Source organism: Scylla paramamosain, unplaced genomic scaffold, assembly GCF_035594125.1.
Source record: "Scylla paramamosain isolate STU-SP2022 unplaced genomic scaffold, ASM3559412v1 Contig36, whole genome shotgun sequence".
In the NCBI taxonomy this organism is placed as follows: domain Eukaryota; kingdom Metazoa; phylum Arthropoda; class Malacostraca; order Decapoda; family Portunidae; genus Scylla; species Scylla paramamosain.
The window spans coordinates 703398-725263 of NW_026973701.1; the positions used below are offsets into that span (position 1 = coordinate 703398).

Genomic DNA, 21866 nt, shown 5'->3' on the forward strand with positions numbered 1-21866 from the left:
ATGATGAAGAGGAGGAAAAGAAGAACGAGGAGGAAGAAGAAGAGGAGGAAGAAGAAAAGAAAGATGAGGACAATGATGATGATTATGATGACAATGACCGCAACACACCGCCACAAATCGCAGTGGTGGTGGTGGCACTGAGTGTATACCCACCCAAACAATTAACAAATACATAAATATAAATAGATAGAAAATAAATAAAAGATAAAGAAAAATCATACGAATAGAAATTATGCTCTCTCTCTCTCTCTCTCTCTCTCTCTCTCTCTCACACACACACACACACACACACACACACATCTAGGATTAATGTTCTTGTTGCTGTCAGGTTTGAGTTTAGAAAGTTGTATTGTGTTGTATCACTAACATCATCACTTGGAGGAGAGTAGTTGAAATTGTTTTCATGTTGAATGAAATTATGAAGTACACAAATACTTTTCACCAGTGATTCAGATACTTCAACACTAGTCATCATCAATGTATGAAGTACACCAAATTTCTGAGCTAGCATTCCAAAGGCACACTCTACTGTTCTTCTATCCCTACTGATCCGATAGTTATGTACTCTTTTGGAGTAGTCCAAGTCCTTTCTAGGATATGGTCTCATCAGATTAGGCTTGAGAGGAAAAGCTGCATCTCCCACAAGAAAGAAAGAAAGTTCATGGATCCATATTCGTTGTTTCTTCTTACGTCTGCGACGACGAAGCCACAACAAAGCAGCTACTTCAGCCAGGGAACATGCATCCATTCTCCATGAAATTACCCAGGTCACTGAGTGCTGACTTGACGCGGGCTGACGCAGTCGGTGTGAACGGAGATGAGTCAAAATGAATCGCATCAAATGACGCTCTTGACTTGACGCGACGCGACTCGTTTGGTGTGAATGCGGCCTTAGTCTCACGTGACAATAAAGGCCATTGAATATAAGTACGTCCCCTGGAGATTTTATATTACACCTCATCTTTAATTCACGTCTCCTCCTACACACTAAAGAATGGTATAAATATTTCCCGCACTGTCAGACCGTGGACATTTGGCTTAGCTGCGTGAACAATACTCCAAACAACGAACCTTCGAACTGAGACACTGAACCTGTAACTCTCAGCCGCCTTAGTCCTGCTCGCCTCGCCACTGCCGCGTGGTTACGTCAAGACAGCGGGCGGCCGCGTACTAGTTTCCTTAGTACTTGTGCGTACGTGTCAATACCGTGTGCTGTAAACTGCTGAACGAACTGAGATACTCATTCAGTTTTGGTCGCCTCTCCATTATCTCGTGGTGACGTAAAGGTGACGGCCCGTGTGTTAGTTTTCCCGGTAATTGTGCCTCCGTAACATTACTGTGTGCAGTGGTCGTGAGAACTGCGAGGCGGCGGTGCAGACTGTGCCGTGGAGAGCCGCGGGGTGTTGGAATCGCCTCTCAGTCACCTTGAAGGCGTCATATTCCCTCCCTGCTCTTCCCCGTGTCTTCCTGTCGATGTTGGTAATGTACTAGTCACTATTTTGTGTGCATGTGTTTTGTTTATTTATTATTTGTGCATAGAGGAACTGAAAGGTTAGCAGCCTGCAGTGTTTTTGGTCAACCCATATTTTGCGTATTTGTTCAGTCATTTGCTTGTTACTTGCGCATAGAGGAAGTAAGGAAGGTAATAAGCTGCAATGTTTCTGATCACCCCGTGTTCTGCGTATCTGTTCAGTCGTTGTTTATTATTTGTGCATTGAGAAACTAGTAGCAAACAGGATGCAGCGTCTCCAATCACCACTTGTCAACTCTTCTCTTGGCCTCAACATTTCAATTGGTCTCCTTGTTCATGTTCATTTTAATAGTGTCACTGTTTGGTGCAAGTGTTTAGTTGATGTTGTTGTTGTTGTTGTTGTTGTTGTCGTTGTTGTTGTTGTTGTTGTTGTTGTTGTTGTTGTTTTATCTGCGCACAGAGGAGCCACTAGGCTACAGCGTCTCAGATTACTCATAATCTTTCCCTTTCTTTCCCTGCCCATCACAATCTTTGCTTATTTCTTAGCAATTGAGGTTTTCCATGTTGGTATTATCGTTAGTTCAGTGATGCTACGGATGTTTTCAAGCCACAGCTTTGACGATTTGTTCAGATGAAGTTTGTTTTATTAATCACTTATTTATTAATCATTTATTAATGCAAACTCTTGGAGTTTGCATTATTTTCTTGTGTTCTGGTGTGTGTGTGTGTGTGTGTGTGTGTGTGTGTTATTACGTAGGTAAGTAACAAGATGACAAATACCGCTAGATTCCTAACAGGCTCTTAAGACTTTACTTAAAACAAGCGAAACTACAAAAATTGATCAGACTTAACGTGGCACTCAATGTACAAACGAATGAACCAAACCTACATATTATTATTTCCACCTATCCCCACTCATGAATATTCCCAATACTGTAAAGTTCCCTGCTGACTGTGCACTGCCAACTGGTGAGTGTGTACCATTGAGTGGCGGGGTAAGCAAGGCGAGGGAGGGGCAGAGCTTGGGTAGCGTGGCTCAGGCAATGCAGTGAGCCCCGCAGATCCTACTTGAGCGAGGCAAAGGACGCCTCTCTTGCCTCGCTTGCTGATGGAAGATCCGCTCTCATTCCTGTCCTGACCTGAGGGATTATAAAACATAAATGCCCTGCATCAATTCAGCGCCCTCCCAGAGCAGAGCAGAGAGAGAGAGAGAGAGAGAGAGAGAGAGAGAGAGAGAGAGAGAGAGAGAGAGAGAGAGAGAGAGAGAGAGAGAGAAAGATTGTTGAACGAAAGGCTGAACTAAAAATTGAGATGGAAAAAAAGGTGATGAAACGTTGAGAGAGAGAGAGAGAGAGAGGAGAGAGGAGAGAGAGAGAGAGAGAGAGAGAGAGAGAGAGAGAGAGAGAGAGAGAGAGAGAGAGAGAGTTTTCTGAATAGACGAGAGATTTGAAGAATTTGATAAGGTAGACAGAGATGCCGAGAGACAGGGAGAGAAATGGACAAATCGACAAAGAATAATCAGATGTAATTATGCATTAAAAAATAAAAAAATGTCCCATCACTAAACATCAACCCTAACCTAATTACTCACTCACTCACTCACTCATTTGATCGCTTAACATGGAACAATCTAACCTAACCACACTTTCGATCGCCTAGCACACACACACACACACACACACACACACACACACACACACACACAGAGCACCAAGCAAAGCGAAGCCAGACGAAGGCAAGCGGAGCCACTTCAATCATTCAGGCTGGAAGAAAACGAGCTCTCGAGTAAATAAATCTAGCGACCCAGCTGAAGCCTGCCTTGACCTAATCTATTCTAATCTAACTTTACATTACTTTACTTTTTCCTTGCCTTGCCTTGCCTTGCCTTGCCTTTATTAAACCTACCTTACGTAACCTAACCTAACATAACCTAACCTTGCCTAACCTTACCTTTATTAACCTACCTAACCTAACCTAACCTATCATATCATATCCTATTCTATTATATCTAACCCTTACCTGACTTAACATTTCCTAACCTAACCTGACTTGACCTAAACTAACCTGACCTGACCTTACCTGACCTTACCCAACGTAACCTTACCTGCCACCTCTCTCTCTCTCTCTCTCTCTCTCTCTCTCTCTCTCTCTCTCTCTCTCTCTCTCTCTCTACACGTGTCTTCCTTTCATCTCTAATGCAATCTCTTGTTTCTAGATACGAAAGGAAGCAACTTTTTTCAACTTTTATTTCTTCAATGAGTGGAATTCATTACAAAAACTCGATTACTTTTTGTCCCTTTCAACTTGTTAATTTACCTGTTGACTGGTTGAGTGGCTGGCTGGCTGGCTGACTGACTGACTGAATGAATGATTGGCTGACTGATTAACTAATATAAGAGAGAGAGAGAGAGAGAGAGAGAGAGAGAGAGAGAGAGAGAGAGAGAGACGAAGGAAGCTGTTTAAAGTCTGAAGAGAACACTTGTAGAAGGAAGAGGGTCGAGGGGAAGACAGAATTATTAGCGAGACAGCAAACAGTGGCAGCAGGAGAGGAGAATGTGATGGAGAGAAACACGTCACGCGCACGTTCACTCCGCCAACCCCTAACTTGTCAATCAACAGAAGCAAGTTTGGATGTGCACTGTGCATGGCAACGTGGTCCTGACGAAGAGGGATTGAGGCGCACTTTATTTTTTAGGTTAACGGCAGTTGTACAAGTAAAGTCACCCCTTTCTCTCATTAGAGTTTCTTCCTCCTTTTCTGTTCCGCTGCTCTCGTCTCTTCCCACTTACTCTCTCCTCCCTCACTTCAGGCCTGCCCAGTCAAGATACAGCTCCTAATGAAAGGAGAGGAGAGGAAAGAACTTCTCCTCTCTCCTCTCCTCTCCTCGTCTCTTTTCTTCTCTTTTCTTTTCTTCTCTTTACTCTTTTCTCTTTACTTTCTTCTTCTATTACACTTTCTTCTCTTTACTCTCCTCTCCTCTCCTCTCTCTCTCTCTCTCTCTCTCTCTCTCTCTCTCTCTCTCTCTCTCTCTCTCTCTCTCTCTCTCTCTCTCTCTCTCTCACGCGCGCGCGCGCCTGCCCTCTCTTTTCTCCGTCAGTATTTAATCTTTTTTTTATCTTATATATTTTTGTTCTTTACTTAGGTTCTTTTCCCTACTTCTCTTCCACTCTGTTTAGCCTTTTTTTTTTTTTTTACTGTGATATTTTAGTTTGCATGACAATCTCAAGTCCCAGTGTGTGAGTCAGTGCACATAATATCTCTTGCCTTACCAACATGCCGCCTTCTCCTACACAACCAACATCCAGTACGTGTGTTAGATAACTTACTCTTTCAACAACTTTTCATAGGTACAGTCAGTCATTGTTGATGTTGAGAACACTAGTGAGGAAGGATACTGTGACAAACAGGATGCAGGAGGTGAAGGGAACAAGGCATGAGAAGAAAGACTTTTATTTATGCTCTTCTTCTGTAATCCTCTGAGGAAGCCATTAAGAAATCACTAGTCAGGAATAAAGCTGTCATTTCCTGACCTGTGTTGCCTTTACCACTCACATCTTCATCCAGAACACTGTTAAAAATTACTTCCATGGACACAGGAAAGAGAGAAGAGGTTGTTAGTATTGTCATTCCTACGAAATTACTAGTCAGGAATAAAGCTGTCATTTCCTGAGCTGTGTTGTGTTGCCTTCACCACCAACGTCTCCATTCAGAACACTGTGAAGCATTGCTTCCATGGACACAGGAAGTAGAGAATAGGAAGTTAATATTGTCCTTTCTTTGTTATAGAACTTTATTTGTACAATTGCATTAAACCTTTTTATCGCTACAGTCACCTTTCGCTGGCATTCCAAACACTGCTGTTCACGGGGGAAGTTTTCTCATATTAGTGTTCTGTCCGGAAGGTCTACAATTTGACACCGCTTCCTGGGATAATTTCTTACGTAAATATATGTCTAGTTATTTGTACAGGAGATTCCAATAATGGGGAGAGAGAGAGAGAGAGAGAGAGAGAGAGAGAGAGAGAGAGAGAGAGAGAGAGAGAGAGAGAGAGAGAGAGAGAGAGGTAACGGGGTGAGTGAAAGAGGATGTAGAGAGAAGGGAATATGTTTCTAAGGAAAGCATCTTTTCAAACTGTGACGAGCGTCTATTGGTTGTGATGGAAGCAATTTGTGCCTTTTAGTATGTGTGATTCTTTGTTTTTTTTTTTCTTTTTCTTTAATTGGTTCGCCTGAGGTACGTTTTTGTATTAGCTGCAGGTGTTTATGTCTTGTTTGTGTTTACAGACTGATTGGCTGACTGTGATTCTTATGTTTTCTTCCTCATATTCCTGTGTGTGTGTGTGTGTGTGTGTTTTTGTGTTAGAGAGAGAGAGAGAGAGAGAGAGAGAGAGAGAGAGAGAGAGAGAGAGAGAGAGAGAGACTGCCTCATACTCCACACACACACACACACACACACACACACACACACACAATAAAAATAATTTATTCATTCTACAGTGAAAAAAAATACATGAAACATACATCAGTGTTATTACTACTACTACTTCTACTACTACTACTACTACTACTACTACTACTACTACTACTACTACTACTACTACCACCACCACTACTCACCACTACCACCAATACCCCAGTAACACTTGTAATACAAACCCCAACAAACAACAACTCTCTTCACTACACTACATCAAAAACCCACAACACACAGTGGAGATAATCAAGTCTCCCAGGTCACAGCTTAGCCAATACTCACCCCTTGAATTTAATCCCTGATGGTCGGAAGCTTCGCCCATCGCCACGCGCCTCGCCCTTCATAAAACTGGGAATGGTGACAAAAAGACCGATAACTAGAGAGGGCAGGGATTACCGTCATTAATGCTACTGGGCTGGAAACAATAGGGAGGGCGGTATCTTGATTGTTGGCAAGGTGGTTAATTTGATGGAGGAAAGATTGGATTAGGTGGGAGAGAGCAGACAGTGGCCTGTTTGTTTACGAGTAGTCGGGTGAAAGAGACTGGCTAACTATTGAGTGTGGTTAAGTAGAGTGAACAGAGGAGACTAGCTGGGTGGAGGAGAGTACACCTAGTAAATTAGTTGGGATAGGAAAGACATTATCCATTGAAGTGGAAGAGAGGAGAAATACTAGGTACCTAATTAAAAAAAAAAATGCCTGTTAAAAAGGTGAGACAAAGGAGACATTACCTCGTTACATGGAACATAAGGGAAAGTAGTTAGTTAGGATAGAAGAGACAGTGAGTGGGTAGTTAGATGGGATACAGGAAGGTGGTCAGTTGATTAGATGGGATAAAGGAGAACATGGCTCTTTAATATTTTGGACAGTTACTTGTGAATTAAGTGGAACGAAAGAAACAATGGCTAGATAATTAATTGGGATAGAGGAGAACGTATTTGAATAGTTATGTGGAATAGGTTAGACCGTGGTGTGTTGTTAGCAGAAGTGTTACATGAGGAAGAAAGAAACGAGTAGGAAGAGAAGTTAAAAGTATAAAGGGATAATGTGGGAAGAAGAAAAGAATAAGTAGGAGAAAGAGAAGGAAAAATATATAAAAAGTAAAGAAACCTCTAACAATTAGCAGAAATATTATATGAGAAGAGATAAAAACATATGAAGAGAAGCTCACAGAATGGCAGAGTAGCGCATGATGGAGAAAAAATATATATAATTAGGAAGAGAAGGAAGAGAAGAAGAACAAAAATACATAAAAAAAGAATAAATAAATAAATAAAACCTGTGGCAAGGCACACTGGATGCAGCTGGACAAATTCACGGAACTGCAACAGAATCCACAGCAACATTGCAACCATTATTTACCTTCCCTTTATGCCCACGTGGGAATGTATTGAAGCTGAGACGATGCAAAGGAAAAAGGAAAGTAGTATTCCATATGTAGATTGATTCCACAAGTTGTGGTGCGCGAGTGTTCATTCCTGGGTGACCATGAGGCGACCAGCGCTGAGAGAGGAGTCTTTATTGAACCTCCTAGGCGAGAAGCGACCGAGGTACAAAAGAGAGGGCGGTGAAGGACGCGTGTTTGTGTACGTTTCCAGCAACAACGTGGAGGTTCAATTATAATGTGATGCCATAAGAGGGTTTAGAGTTTGTAGGATGTTGGATTTAACGATGTTTATGTTTGTTTTTATTTTATCATCTGTGTGAAGGTAGTGACACGTGTGCTTGTATGTTGACAGTAATGATGCTTCTGCTTCATTATAAACTGAATGACACACCAGGATTTAAAGTTCATAAGATAGAGGATTTTACTATTTTATTTATTTATTTATTTATTTTTTTTTTTATTGTCTGTGTGAAGTAGTGTGACAGTAATACGTGTTGTATGTTAGCAGTGATAAGGCATGTGTTTCATTATAAGCTGGATAACACAAGAGGATTTAAAGTTTATAAGATGTAAAATTTTTGCGTTTTCATTGCCAAGGAATCAAAAAATCATCTGAGTGTATCCAAGGACACGTTGTCTGATACGCTTTCACGAATAACACATCCGTTTCCTTACAGTCTGGAGAACATAAATGTTAGTGTTCATAAGAAGTGTTTTTTATAATCAAGTAGTTCAAGATTTTTTTATATTTATTTATTTTATTTTATTTTATTTTATTTATTATTTTTTTTTTTTTGTAAGATGGGCACTGGTGAAGAGCAACAAAGGCAGAAACAAAGGCCCATTCATATGCCAGTCCCTTAAGAAAATTATTGAAAATATAATCCAGAATTGGAGGATGTGTCTTGAAACATATCTCCTCAAAGACATTCATTCATGGGGAGTGTGGCGTAACAGAAGCAGGCAGGCAGCTCCAGAGTGGTTATGTCTCCTCAAAGACATTCATTCATGGGGAGTGTGGCGTGACAGAAGCAGGCAGGCAGCTCCAGAGTGGTTATGTCTCCTCAAAGACATTCATTCATGGGGAGTGTGGCGTGACAGAAGCAGGCAGGCAGCTCCAGAGTGGTTATGTCTCCTCAAAGACATTCATTCATGGGGAGTGTGGCGTGACAGAAGCAGGCAGGCAGCTCCAGAGTGGTTTCAGCCTGGGACACTTGTTCTGGTACGTTTTCAGTAACATTGTGATCTGGATGCCACTAAGGGATTTAAGATTTGCGATATATTTTCTTCCATCATGGAGTTATAAATTATATGGAGTTAAACATCCGCTATGATTTACTACATCTTTGTTATATTCTGACTAATTATAAAGGATTTGTTCTACGGATTCCGGCTAAAGGATGTGAGGAAGTTCAGAAATTTATTGTGCAGAAAGGATTAAACGCTTTCTTTCTTCAATAATGCGAGTGTCCTCACGCGGCACAAAGTTGATGAAGCAAGTGAAGCACAGTGCTTGTTAAACTACCACTGCAATCATGAAATCCTTCACAAGAGGAATAAGACAGTAATTAGGCTGTTAGTGCTGAGGCATTAGGGGGCTTCAGCTAAAGGTGGTGTATAGCTAAAGGTGGTGGTCAAGAAAATTAGAATCATGAAAAGAGTTCCAGAGTTTGCCACTGAAAGAGGTGAAATAGTGGACATTTTTTTTTAAATTCTTGCGTTAGTGAGTTGAACAGTCAATTAATAAGAATAAAATGAAAGTTATTAGGTATGTGAAAACACGATATCTCTTGCATTAATAAAGCGGACATTATAGGATCAAGATAAAAAGATGAAAATCGTTGAGAGATGGAAATTCAACATCAGACAGAGAATTCTTAAGTTTGCCATTGAAAGGTGAAAGAGTAAATATACCGGTGAACTCTTGCGCTAGTAAGGTGCACAGAATATAGGTAGAAATAAGCAGAAAATCATAGGGCTGTGGGAATACAGTATCAAGCAGAATTCCTGAGTGTGCTAGTGAAAGATGTGAGAGTCAAGATACTGCTTAACTCTTGCATTAGTAAGATGGACAGAATAAGAATAAATACAAAGCCGGAGGGACGTGGAAATAAGATGCCAAAGAGAACTCCTGAGTGTGCCAGTGACGGAGTGAATACATTGTTCAACTCCTGCATTAGTAAGGTGGACAAAATAACAACAGACATAAACTCTTAGTAATATGCAAGTAAGAGATCAGACAGGGAATTCCCAAAGTTTATCAGTGAAAGAAGCCGCTCATGTTAACACACCAATCATTGCTTTCTGAAGAGGAATAACTACCACAAGGAAATCAGTGCAACCCTCACTGACGAGCTTAAGCCGTTTTTTTCAAATATAAAGGTCAGTTTGTGAGTGGAAAGCACACCTCAGGCGGCTCTCTCTTAACTGATGGGGCGAAGAAGATTACTGACTCACAGATGTACAACAATGTGCTCTCAACTTGACAGTAAAGGAAGAGTTTACCGCTTCTAAAAAAATTGTGCTGGAATCGGATACACGTGCATCATACATTATTATAATACGTAGAATATAGAGGCTGATTCCTAGATACATAGGCAGATCGACAGACAGATAGATACATACATACATACATACATATAAAAATAGATAGAGAGATATATAGATAGTTTAAAAGATTTCCTACACTACACAGTCACACAAGAGACACACTGCACACTACACTGCACACAAGAAAGAGAGAGAGAGAGAGAGAGAGAGAGAGAGAGAGAGAGAGAGAGAGAGAGAGAGAGAGAGAGAGAGAGAGAGAGAGAGAGAGGAGTTAGGAAGAAGGCTATTTCTCAATCTGTAAGATAAATAAATGTTGAAGAATTACATTTACTTTAGTGAACTTTCTCTCTCTCTCTCTCTCTCTCTCTCTCTCTCTCTCTCTCTCTCTCTCTCTCTCTCTCTCTCTCTCTCTTCTCCCACTTTATGATATCTTCCCCTTATTCGTTGTTCATGTTATCTCCTCTTTTTTTCCTTTCTTCAACTTTTGTCGTATCCTTTTCCTTTTTATCAATTATCCCTCATTGTTTCCCTTCATCACTTTTTCTCCCAATCCTTCCTTTATTATTTTCCCCCCTCCCTCCCTCCCTCCCTCCCTCCTTTCTTTTTTTCTTCCTTTCTTTTCTTACTTGCTTATTTTCATTCCCTCTCCATTATTTTAATATTATCATTTTTCCTCCTCCTCCTCTTCCTGCTCCTCTTCCTCCTCCTCCTCCTCCTCCTCCTCCTCCTCTTCCGCCTCCTCCTCTCCCCCTTCAAACATGACATTAATACTGTATTTTCTTTCCAACGAGATCAGCTTTTTTTTTTTCCGCTAAGAGTAATTTCTCCATTTTCTATGAAGACCGACTAGGGGTAACGTTTTCTTTCTTCACGAGAGAGAGAGAGAGAGAGAGAGAGAGAGAGAGAGAGAGAGAGAGAGAGAGAGAGAGAGAGAGAGAGGCATAGGATTAGAATTATCTTTCGCTAATCTCTCTCTCTCTCTCTCTCTCTCTCTCTCTCTCTCTCTCTCTCTCTCTCTCTCTCTCTCTCTCTCTCTCTCTCTGTGTGTGTGTGTGTGTGTGTGTGTGTGTGAGAGAGAGAGAGAGAGAGAGAGAGAGAGAGAGAGAGAGAGAGAGAGAGAGAGAGAGAGAGAGAGAGAGTCTGATCTCTATGTAATGAAGGCTAAGTGATGAAAAAGGTCAGTGAGGTGAGAGTGCTGCTCAGGTAAACAGTCATTAACTTAATTAACTTTGCTGCAGCGTAAATGAAGTGAAAATGTTACTTACCTGATCAATTATTGCGTATTTTTGTAGCTTGCTTTGATATTTTGCCTTGTAGATAATAAGGTGGAGGGGCACGTGAAATTAGAAAAGAAAATATGACAATTGCTCCGCTTAAAACTTGTTAAGCTTTGTATTATTGTTCATTTGATTTTTTATTTTACGCCAGAGGTTTATTTTCATTTTGCTAATTTTACGTCTAGATAAGAAGGTTAAGCAGTACAAGGAGCAGGAAATAATGTGATAATTTTACGTCTAGATAAGAAGGTTAAGGAGTACAAGGAGCAGGAAATAATGTGATAATTTTACGTCTAGATAAGAAGGTTAAGGAGTACAAGGAGCAGGAAATAATGTGATAATTTTCTCGCCTAGAACTTGAAATGTATTCTGATTTTCATTATTTTGATATTAGTTTGTAGCTTTATTTATTTATTTTTTTTTTCCAGTGATTTACTTTAATTTTGTTATTTTAACGTATAGATGATGAGACTCAGAGATGTACGTGGGAGTGGAAAAGAATATGTAATAGAATTGTGATGTGTATTAGTCTGCTGGTGGTAGTTCACAGTGTTGTTGTGTGTCCAGTGGCAGCTGTTGTTGTTGTTGTTGTTGTTGTTGTTGTTGTTGTTGTTGTGGTGTTAAGAAGCAGTGTTGTGGTACTCAACGCTTTCATTGCTGCTAAAAACATTGTTATTAATTACATTTACCTTCATAACATGCAGTATTCTTATTACTTTACACAACTAATACATAACCACCACTACTACTACTACTACTACTACTACTACTACTACTACCACCACCACTACTACTGGCATCACCACTCCACTTCATGTAACAGTTCACGGATTCTCTCACATTTTTTTCATTTTTACGATAATTTCAAAACCTCCACCTACTCTTTTCTCAATCTTTAAACATAAATATAGTGTTACAGAGAGAGAGAGAGAGAGAGAGAGAGAGAGAGAGAGAGAGAGAGAGAGAGAGAGAGAGAGAGAGAGAGAGACGAAAGAATGAAGGAGTGCATGAACTTCAAAATGTTTAGTCTCTCCCTGTCTCTCTGTGAGTCTCAATTGTGATTTTCAAGGAGCCCAGGTGATTCTGTGTTGCCTTGTGTTGTTTTGGAAGTGTTTGGCTCATCTTTGTTTTCTTTGTTTATATTAATTCCTGTGTGTGTGTTTTGGAGGGAAGAGAGTGTGTGTGTGTGTGTGTGTGTGTGTGTGTGTGTGTGTGTGTGTCAGATGGTTGGTACTCTCTTCCTTGTTTGCTATTCATAAGTTTGTTTGATATTATCGTTTTGACATGAAATACGAGATTGTGTTATCTCGTATACTCACTCCTACACACACACACACACACACACACACACACACACACGACTGCGTTCATTATAATCTTAAGACTCTCGTGTTCTCCTGGTGACTGGATTGTCTTCGCTTCGCCTCCGAGTGGCGTGTTCTTCATGTTCACTCCACCTCCGAGTCCCGTGTTCTTTAAAGTGTTCACTCCGCCTGCGAGTCACGTGTTCTTCATTTTGTTCACTCCGTGCTGAGTGGCGTGTTCCTCAACGTGTTCACTCCGCCTGCGAGTCGCGTGTTCTTCGTGTTCACTCCGCCTGGAAGTCGCGCGTTCTTCATCTTCACTCCAAGTTCAAGTCCCGTGTTCTTCAACGTCTCAGCCTTTCCATCGTGTTATTTTTTTATCTCCGAGTCTCGTGTTCTCTCGTGTTCTCACTCCGCTTCCGAGTCCCGTGTTCTTCGTCACCGTTGCGGCTTCTCAGTCGTCTTCACCTCTTTTTTGTTTTTTTCTGATTTACATTTTATTTTTATTTTTTACTCTAACCTTACAAATACAGCGTACAACTATAAGGTTTTTCTTTTTTTCAATTTTCTTCAATGTATTTTTTTTCTTGTTCTTGTAAACTTATTTTTTTTAAACATTTTATTTTTCTTTTTATTTTTTTATATTTAAAATTTCTCATTTTTATTGTTTTTTTTTACTTTTTTTTTATTTTTGTCTTTTATATTTCCTTTTTTTCTGTTTTAGTTTCTATTCTAAATTCAAAAGCATTTTTTTATTTTCTTATTTGTATTTTTTTATTTTCTTTAAATAAATTCTTTTCCTTTACATTCTAATCTCAACATAAAATACTTTTTTTCTTTTTTTTTTTCAATTTTTGCAATATTTGTAATTTTTTTTATTTTCTCTTAAATTTCTTCAGTTTGACTTTCTACTTTAAACTAAGAACTAAAAGTTTATGCATATTTTTATTCACATTTTTTCTTTCCAATGTTATTCTTTTACATATTTTCACATATATATTTTTTTTTGTTTTACTTTCTTAATTGCACTTACAAATAAAGCGTTTATTTTGTTATTTTCTATTTATTTATTTATTTGTTTTAATTCCTCAACTCGTTTTATTTTCTACTCTCAAATTAAAATTTGAACTTTTTTGTATTTTTCAATTTATATATATATATATATATATATATATATATATATATATATATATATATATATATATATATATATATATATATATATATATATATATATATATATATATATATATATATATATATATATATATATATATATATATATATATATATATATATATATATATACACTAATAATTTCAAAACTTATAGCTTGAACTTTTCTATTTTTCTATTTAGACTTTTCATTATATATTTATTTTTGTTCTAATTCAAACTTACAAGTATATATTTTTTTGTATTACCTGATTTGTATTTTTCCTTTATCTTTTCATCTTTTCTTTTTTTGTACTGTTTTATTTAATATTTCATTACTCTTGTACTCTAAACTTACAACTAATTTTTATTTGTATTTTCATATCTTAATTTTCGTTCATTTTCATCAAATTTGTTTTCTTGTTTTGTTTTCTTGTGTTTCACTTTCACCATTTTCTTATTTATTTATTTATTTTTCTTGAAGAACCTTCTTTTATGTTTGCTTTGTAACTTTACTTTCTATTCTCAATATTAAAACTAGATGCTTTGTGTGCGTTTTCTTCTTTCCCTTTTTTCTGTTAAACTTTCTATTCTAAACAAAACACTACATTCTTTTTTTTTATTTATTTATTTTTTTATTGATTTATTTTTTCTTGTGTTTTACTTTCCACTCTAAACTTACAACTATATTTTATTTTTATATTTGTATTTTTTTTTTATTTTTATCTTTTCTGCTTTCCTTTCTACGTAACTTTTAAAATAAACTTTTTTTTTTTTTTTTTCTAGATTTTGCTCAGTTTCCTGCTTTTATATTTTCTTTTTCTTTTCTTTTACTTTTCATTTTTTTCCATTATTTTTTTCTTTTCCTTTTCTATATTATCTTGTCCAGATTTATTTATTTTTTTTTTTTATTTTGTATTTTTTCTGTTTTTTCTTCTATAAATTTATACCTTTTTTTTCTTTTTATTGTTATAAACTTTCTCTTTATTTATTTATTTATTTATTTATTTATTTATTTATTTTATTTTTTTACTTTCTACTCAAAATGTACAAGTAGACTTTTCCTAATTTATTTATTTGTTTTACATGTCTTTTTTTCATTAGCGTTTTTGTTGTATTTTCTTTTTTTTCATCTTTTATTTTAAACTTAAACTAAAACTTTTCTGTATTTTCTTAACCGTATTTTTATTTCTTTATATTTTCTGCTTTTATTTTTTTCAGTTTTTCTTTGTACTCTGCACTTACAACTGCACCTTTTCTTGTATTTTTATTTTTATTTCCTCTTTTTTTTCAATTTTGTTCTTTTTATCTTATATTTTGTGGTTGATCCTGTAAACTCCTCATAGACGTTACGACCGCAGATCAGGGTCCATTCTAATTCCGGTCAGCTGCGGCCTCAGCGTTGCCCGTAGACGTTCAGCTGTGCTTCAGTTTACCCGAGATGTGACAGCGTGTGGACGTGGCCTCTTGACTCAGCGATGAAAACATAGACTGCTCCTGGACCCTTCGCTGTGGCATATATCGCACCAGCAGAACAGAAACCCAAGCGACCAACTCAACAAGGGTCAAAGAAGAAAAGTGAATTGCCTCCTGGCTGCATCAAACTTCTCCCTGGCTTCATGGATTCTACAATTTTATGATGTTCTCTTCGGAAGGAACTTATTATTAATCACTTTATAGTGACAGCAATAAAAAAAAGAAAAGAAATAAAAAATAAGAAATAAGGGAAGCTGCAAGAAGCCACCAGGCTTACACGTGGCAGTTCTTGTATGAAATATACCTACCTATTTCCACCTATCATCCCCATCCATAAACCCGTCTAATCTTCTCTTAAAGCTCCCTAATATCTTAGCACTAACAACATGATTACCGAGTACGTTCCACTCATCTACCACTCTATTGGAGAACCAGTTTCTTCCTATCTCTTTCTTAAACCTAAATTTTTCAAGCTTGAACCAGTTATTTCTTGTTCTGTCCTGGTTGCTAATCCTAAGAATTTTGCTTACGTCCTACTTGTTATAACCCCTATAACACTTAAAGACTTCTTTCAGGTTCCCTCTTAACCTACATCTCTCTAAAGAATGTAAATTTAAAAGTTTCAATCTCGCCTCGCAAGGAATATTCCTCATGCCCTGTATTCTTTAAGTTATTCTCCTTTGTACTGATTTTAATAGACCTATATTTTTCCTGTAATGGGGGGACTTGAACTTGACAGTGTAATCTAGATGAGGGTCTAACCAGCGCCAAATATAACTTTAATATTATTTCGGGGCTTCTACTTTTAACACTCATAAAAATTAATCATAATACCATATTTGTCCTGTTTCTGGCCTCTATGCATTGCCTTCCTAGACGGAGTTCAGAGCTAACTATAACTCCTAAATTTTTTTCGGTACAGTAAACATACCAGAGTTCCGTTGTTTATTGTGTACTGACTGTGTGGGTTTCCTCTACTTACGCTAATCACTTGTTGATATTAAACTGCATTTAACATATGTCTGTCCATTAATTCATTCTATCTAAATCTGCCCGCAAGGAGACGGCATCTGATTCTGATCTAATTAATCTACCTATCTTTGTGTCAACCGCAATTTACTAACATCACTACTAATTCCACTATCCATGTCATTGATATATATTAAAAACAACAATGGCCCTAATACTGATCCCTGTGGCATCTCACAAATTTACATGACCCCACTCGGATTTAAAGCCATTTATTACAACTCTCTGTCGCCTGTCGCTTAGTCATGACCTTATCCATCCTAGCAGCTTCCCATCTATCTCGTGCGCCCTAACCTTTCTCAGAAGCCTCTGATGCGGTACCTTGTCAAACGCTTTCTTAAAGTTCAGATATAAAATATAACTATCACCATTATCTATTGCCTCGTACACTTTACTGTAAAAAAAAAATAACAAGTTCGTCAGGCAAGACTTTCCCTTCATGAATCCATGCTGTGACTGATTTATCAAGTCATGTTTGTCTAAATGTTCCCAAATGTTCTTCACTATTATTGACTCCATTATTTTCCCTACAACAGCAGTTAAGCTGACAGGTTTATAATTAGACGCTTAAGTTTTACCTCCTTTCTTAGAGATAGGTACTACATTAGCCTGCCTCCACATTACTGGTACCTCACCTGACTCATATGATTTCCTAAAGACAGAAACCAATGCCTTACTAATAACCTCTGTTCCTCCTACACAAGTCCCATAGGAGGAGAAACCGGTGAAAATAACTCGCGAGGTGCAACAACACATGGGGGCTATCAAACAGCTCGAGTCTCCTGGTGTACTGAGTTTAATAACAGCGATTAATGAGTTTAATAACCCAAACATCTGTTTCGCCTGCCGACGTGGCAAACCCGCAGGCAACAGTGACGTGTCAGACACAGCTTATTTGTGCACCGACCTACCACCTACCCTAGCAAGCTTTCTTAATCCGACAATTAAGTAACAAGATTTTAATGTTGAAATTAAAGTGGAAACACCAGCGTGTTTCAGAAATACATGTTGGTAACTAATTAACAGCTTAGCAATGTGACCTGCTGGAATAATCATAGGATACTTGCAATCATAACGTAATTCAGCCTGGTCCAGCCGACTCTTGCTTCTCAAAAGACCATTTTGATCGATGCAGACACAACGAGATTGTTGGCTCGATGCAGCCAGAACTAGCTTCCTCCTTTGATGTAGCTACAACAAGATTGTTGCCTCGATGCAGCCACAACGAAGGGGTTGGCTCGATGCAGACACAACGAGATTGTTGGCTCGATGCAGCCACAACGAGCTTACTCCTTCGATGTAGCTACAACGAGATTGTTGCCTCGATGCAGACACAACAAAGGGTTTGGCTCGATGCAGCCGCAACGAGATTGTTGCCTCGATGCAGCCACAACGAAGGGTTTGGCTCGATGCAGCCACAATGAGATTGTTGCCTCGATGCAGCCACATCGAGCTTGCTCCTTCGATGTAGCTACAACGAGATTGTTGCCTCGATGCAGCCACAACGAAGGGTTTGGCTCGATGCAGACACAACGAGATTGTTGCCTCGATGCAGCCACAACGAAGGGTTTGGCTCGATGCAGCCACAACGAGATTGTTGCCTCGATGCAGCCACAATGAAGGGTTTGGCTCGATGCAGCCACAACGAGATTGTTGCCTCGATGCAGCCACAACGAGCTTGCTCCTTCGATGTAGCTACAACGAGATTGTTGCCTCGATGCAGCCACAACGAGCTTGCTCCTTCGATGTAGCTACAACGAGATTGTTGCCTCGATGCAGCCATAACGAAGGGTTTGGCTCGATGCAGACACAACGAGATTGTTGCCTCGATGCAGTCACAATGAGCTTGCTCTTTCGATGTAGCAACAACGAGATTGTTGCCTCGATGCAGCCACAACGAGATTGTTGCCTCGATGCAGCCACAACGAAGGGTTTAGCTCGATGCAGACACAACGAGATTGTTGCCTCGATGCAGCCACAACGAGCTTGCTCCTTCGATGTAGCTACAACGAGATTGTTGCCTCGATTCAGCCACAACGAAGGGTTTGGCTCGATGCAGCCACAATGAGATTGTTGCCTCGATGCAGCCACATCGAGCTTGCTCCTTCGATGTAGCTACAACGAGATTGTTGCCTCGATGCACCTACAACAAAGGGATTGGCTCGATGCAGACACAACGAGCTTGTTAATTCGATGTGTTTACAACGAGATTGTTGCCTCGATACAGCCACAACGAGATTGTTGCCTCGATGCAGTTACAACGAAGGGTTTGGCTCGATGCAGTTACAACGAAGGGTTTGGCTCGATGCAGCCACAACGAGATTGTTGCCTCGATGCAGCCACAACGAGCTTGCGCCTTCGATGTAGCTACAACGAGATTGTTGCCTCAATGCAGTTACAACGAAGGGTTTGGTTCGATGCAGACACAACGAGATTGTTGCCGCGATGCAGCCACAACGAAGGGTTTGGTTCGATGCAGACACAACGAGATTGTTGCCTCGATGCAGCCACAACGAAGGGTTTGGCTCGATGCAGCCACAACGAGATTGTTGCCGCGATGCACCCACAACGAAGGGTTTGGATCGTTGCAGCCACAACGAGATTGTTGCCTCGATGCACCCACAACAAGCTTGCTCCTTTGATGTAGCTACAACGAGATTGTTGCCTCGATGCACCCACAACGAAGGGTTTGGCTCGATGCAGCCGCAACGAGATTGTTGCCTCGATGCAGCCACAACGAAGGTTTTGGCTCTATGAAGCCACAACGAGATTGTTGCCTCGATGCACCCATAAAGAATGGGTTGGCTCTATGAAGCCACAACGAGATTGTTGCTCGATGCAGCCACAACGAGCTTGCTCCTTCGATGTAGCTACAACGAGATTATTGCCTCGATGCAGCCATAACGAAGGGTTTGCCTCGATGCAGACACAACGAGATTGTTGCCTCGATGCAGTCACAATGAGCTTGCTCTTTCGATGTAGCAGCAACGAGATTGTTGCCTCGATGCAGCCACAACGAGATTGTTGCCTCGATGCAGCCACAACGAAGGGTTTTGCTCGATGCAGCCACAACGAGATTGTTGCCTCGATGCAGCCACAACGAGCTTGCTCCTTCGATGTAGCTACAACGAGATTGTTGCCTCGATGCACCTACAACAAAGGGGTTGGCTCGATGCAGACACAACGAGATTGTTGCCTCGATGCAGCCACAACGAGATTGTTGCCTCGATGCAGCCACAACGAAGGGTTTTGCTCGATGCAGCCACAACAAGATTGTTGCCTCGATGCAGCCACAACGAAGGGTTTTGCTCGATGCAGCCACAACGAGATTGTTGCCTCGATGCAGCCACAACGAGCTTGCTCCTTCGATGTAGCTACAACGAGATTGTTGCCTCGATGCACCTACAACAAAGGGGTTGGCTCGATGCAGACACAACGAGATTGTTGGCTCGATGCAGCCACAACGAGCTTACTCCTTCGATGTAGCTACAACGAGATTGTTGCCTCGATGCAGACACAACGAAGGGTTCGGCTCGATGCAGCCGCAACGAGATTGTTGCCTCGATGCAGCCACAACGAGCTTGCTCCTTCGATGTAGCTACAACGAGATTGTTGCCTCGATGCAGCCACAACGAAGGGTTTGGCTCGATGCAGCCACAACGAGATTGTTGCCGCGATGCAGTTACAACGAAGGGTTTGGCTCGATGCAGCCACAACGAGATTGTTGCCTCGATGCACCCACAACGAAGGTTTTGGCTCTATGAAGCCACAACGAGATTGTTGCCTCGATGCAGCCACAACGAGATTGTTGCCTCGATGCAGCCACAACGAGATTGTTGCCTCGATGCAGCCACAACGAAGGGTTTTGCTCGATGCAGCCACAACGAGATTGTTGCCTCGATGCAGCCACAACGAGCTTGCTCCTTCGATGTAGCTACAACGAGAATGTTGCCTCGATGCAGCCACAACGAGCTTGCTCCTTCGATGTAGGTACAATGAGATTGTTGCCTCGATGCAGACACAACGAAGGGTTTTCGATGTAGGTACAATGAGATTGTTGCCTCGATGTAGCCACAACGAAGGGTTTGGCTTGATGCAGACACAACGAGATTGTTGCCTCGATGCTGCCACAACGAGATTGTTACCTCGATGCAGTCACAATGAGCTTGTTCCTTCGATGTTGCTACAACGAGATTGTTGCCTCGATGCAGCCACAACGAAGGGTTTGGCTCGATGCAGACACAACGAGATTTTTGCCTCGATGTAGCCACAATGAGCTCGCTCCTTCGATGTAGCCACAACGAGCTTGTTTGCTCGATGGAGCCACAACGAAGGGTTTGGCTGTATGTAGTCACAACGTGTTGGTTGTATTTATGCAGTAACATGGAGCTTGTTAGCTTATTGTACTGCCTCTACGCCAATAAAGTGTGGCTTTATACTTTCCGTGCAGCTCTCGGGGCCGCCTTGCCTCCTGGACGGGTGCTCGAAGAGAGTGCCCGTGGTGGCTATCGAAGAGACCCCTCTTACCTCCCGTTGGTTAACGGTCTGCTTAAGTAGCTGAAAGAGCTTTGCAGCTCGGTTGTGATGGGTGTCTCTATCACAGCAAGGCCATTGATGGCACAAAGTCCAAATTTGTTTTACGAAAGAAAACAAATTTTTAAACATCTTTCCCACCACTTTGATCGTGTTGTACCAAATGTTAGAAGAAGTAGGTGCAGTCCTTTTTCATGGCAATAATTATTACAGCGATAATTTATAATCTGGATTTTTATAGTCCACGCCTCGGACATTTCTGGATAATGATGAATTGTCCCCATTTAGACAGTGATGCTGTGACCTGTGTAGGAACGAGCGGTGTCCTCGTGTTCTTGGTTTTGTAACAGTGTCTTTGTCTCTGCGGCTGTTGTCGGTGACTCTTTTCTCTGTCTGTTTATTGGATTGTTTATGCGTGTTTCTCTGGGGGTCTACCCTTCTTCCGTTTTGGTGTCCTTGTCTGACTGGCTGCCTGTGTCCTGCTCGATGACTGGATGACTCTTTCTGTCCATCTGGTCATCCATTTGTTTCCGCAATTGTCTTCTATTTCTTTCTCTCTCTCTGCTTGGCTGTTTCTTTTAACTTTTTTTTCTGGGTATTTGTCTGTCTGTTTGCATATCTAGCAGCATATATAAGCAACCCCTAAGATAGTCTTGACGATACATATGATATGAATTCCCAAGTCAGGCCATCATGTCGGCATCTCCTGTAATGGAAATTGAAGGAGAACAAACATTTATTGTTTGCCTTGTGTATGGACAAAAAATATAGCGGCAAAGTTTTTTTGTATTTATTTATTTTTTTCATGTGACTGAGAAAATATCAGTAGATCACACACACACACACACACACACACACACACACACACACACACAAGAGAGAGAGAATCGTCACATCAGTTCCATAACACACACGAGAGAGAGAGAGAGAGAGAGAGAGAGAGAGAGAGAGAGAGAGAGAGAGAATCGCCACATCAGTTCCAAAACACTGCTATGCTTCGTCAAAATTTATGGCAACTCCCTCCTTTTCCTCCTCCTCCTCCTCCTCCTCCTTCTCCTCCTCCTCCTCCTCCTCCTCCTCCTCTTTCTCCTCCTCTTTCTCCTCCTCCATTTGTTTATAGAGTTGGCTGTGAGTTTTTCATGTTCCCCGGTGCGTCCAAGTGGTAGGTGGGGAGGAGCCTTCTGCTGTATTACCCTTCATGCTTCCTTCTC

The 21866-nt window shown here is 40.4% G+C and overlaps 1 protein-coding gene across 1 annotated transcript in view; it reads left to right on the forward strand.

The window, feature by feature from the left end:
• Nucleotides 1-995: 995 nt before the first annotated feature.
• The window catches only part of LOC135097904 (uncharacterized), a 76233-nt gene continuing 55362 nt past the window's right edge, over nt 996-21866 (forward strand). The window contains exon 1 of the transcript XR_010266344.1: nt 996-1479. The gene's annotated coding sequence lies outside the window, so the exon portion shown is untranslated. The remainder of the gene's footprint in view (nt 1480-21866) is intronic.